Source organism: Chaetura pelagica, unplaced genomic scaffold (assembly GCF_000747805.2).
Source record: "Chaetura pelagica isolate M959 unplaced genomic scaffold, ChaPel_1.0 scaffold532, whole genome shotgun sequence".
Lineage (NCBI taxonomy): Eukaryota > Metazoa > Chordata > Aves > Apodiformes > Apodidae > Chaetura > Chaetura pelagica.
The window spans coordinates 3,851-5,801 of NW_009952282.1; the positions used below are offsets into that span (position 1 = coordinate 3,851).

At 61.9% G+C, this 1,951-nt stretch overlaps 2 non-coding genes across 2 annotated transcripts; both read right to left on the reverse strand.

Annotated features, from left to right (window-relative positions):
* Positions 1–171: 171 nt before the first annotated feature.
* Positions 172–253, reverse strand: TRNAS-GCU. Its single transcript has one exon. It is a non-coding gene; the product is annotated as a tRNA-Ser (tRNA).
* A 1,316-nt stretch (positions 254–1,569) lies between these two features.
* Positions 1,570–1,642, reverse strand: TRNAM-CAU. The gene has a single exon. It is a non-coding gene; the product is annotated as a tRNA-Met (tRNA).
* Between the last annotated feature and the right edge of the window lie 309 nt (positions 1,643–1,951).

The window sequence follows — 1,951 nt, forward strand, 5'->3', positions numbered from 1 at the left end:
TAGGACCCCCATCCCGGGATACCCCCATTCTTGGGACACCCCCCTTCCTGGGACCCCCCCATTCCTGGGACCCCCCCATCCATCCACCCGCGGGGGGTCCCCGCAGCCAGGGAGGACCAGGGAGGAGAGGTTGGGGGGTCCCCAGCTCCCCCAAAGCTGCAGCAAAAGCCCCGACGAGGGTGGGATTCGAACCCACGCGTGCAGAGCACAATGGATTAGCAGTCCATCGCCTTCACCACTCGGCCACCTCGTCCTGTCCCGCGGGGGGGAGGGGGGGGCAGCTTCACGTTCCATTTTGTCCCAGTTCAACCTCCTCTCTGGGAGGGTTATTTCTGGCTCAGCACCCCCCCTCCTGTCCCATTCCTGGGACACCCCATCATGGGACACCCCCATTCCTGGGACACCCCAACCTGGGACACCCCCATTCCTGGGACATCCCCATTCCGGGGATGCCCCATCCTGGGACACCCCCATTCCTGGGACACCCCAATTCCTGGGACACCCCCATTCTGGGACATCCCCATTCCTGGGACTCCCATTCCTGGGACCCCCCCATTCCTGGGACACCCCAATTCCCGTGACACCCCATTCCTGGGACATCCCCATCCTGGGAGACCCCCATTCCTGGGACACCCCAACCTGGGACACCCCATTCCTGGGACACCCCCATTCCTGTGACACCCCCATTCCTGTGACACCCCCATTCCTGGGACACCCCACCTGGGACACCCCCACCCTGGGACACCCCCATTCCTGGGACACCCCACCTGGGACACCCCATCCAGGTGTGCCAGCCAAGCCCACCCAGCCCAGGCACTGGCAATGGGGGAGCAGTTGTGCACAGAAAGGGGTGCCAGGGGCTCCTGCCCCCAAACCAGCACACCCAGCACTGCCACAGCTCACCAGTTCTTCACTGGTCCTTGCTGGCTGGGGTCAGGGGATCCTCATCTTCATTTAAAATCACAGGGTCTTTTAATTTTGCCCAGTGGGGGAGGGTCTTGAAGCAGAGGAGGTTCTTGACTCCTAGAGGGGTGGGTTTGGTGCCAGCAGAGCTCACCTGCAGGGCTCACCTGCAGGGCTCACCATGCCTTGGGACACATGGTGCAGCTCAAGTTCCCAGCACCTGGGTCTACATCTGCTGGTTCCTTCCATCCCATTGACTTATCACAGAACCACTTGAGGCTGGAAAAGGCCTCCAAGGTCACCGAGTTCACCCGTTAACCCTGCTCTACCAGCACCAAGCACAACTTCTGAACACATCCAGGGGTGGTGACTCCACCACCCCCCTGTCCCCAGGGCCTGAAAGGGCCTGAAAACCCTTCCAGAGACATTTTTCCCCCCTCACCTCCAGCCTAAACCTCCCCTGGTGCCACTTTTGGCCTTTCCCTCTTGTCCCATCACTAGTTAGTGGTGAGAAGAGACCAACACCGACCCCCTGGCAGGCAGAGGCAGACCCCCAGGAGACCTTTCTCAAGCTCTTTCACCAGCCCCTCGATGCTGAGGTGCCCATAAACCGAACCCAGGCTGTGTGTGTGTGTCTGACATCCCAAACTGGTGAACCAAAAAGGCTGCCCTCTCTGAGGCTCGAACTCAGGACCTTCAGATTATGAGACTGACGCGCTGCCCGCTGCGCTAAGAGGGCGGGGCAGAAAGGACCCCAAAACCATCTCCAGACCCCAGGGGGGAATAAAAGTCCCACCCAGGGCTGGACCCCTCCCCACCTGCTCCATCCCTTGGCACTGAATCCCGTGGGAAAACCCTTGGGAGGGTGTGTGGGGGGGTGAGGGGCAGGGGTGCCCCCCCCTCCAAGCAGGGGGGCTGCGTGTTTGTGGCACCTGCTTTTGGGGCACAAAGAAAGGGCACCCTGAGCAGGAGGAGGGAGCAGGGAGAGGGGCCAGGGAAGTGCAGGGCCCTGGGCAAGGAGCAGGGGGGCTGGATGGCACCGGCAGGG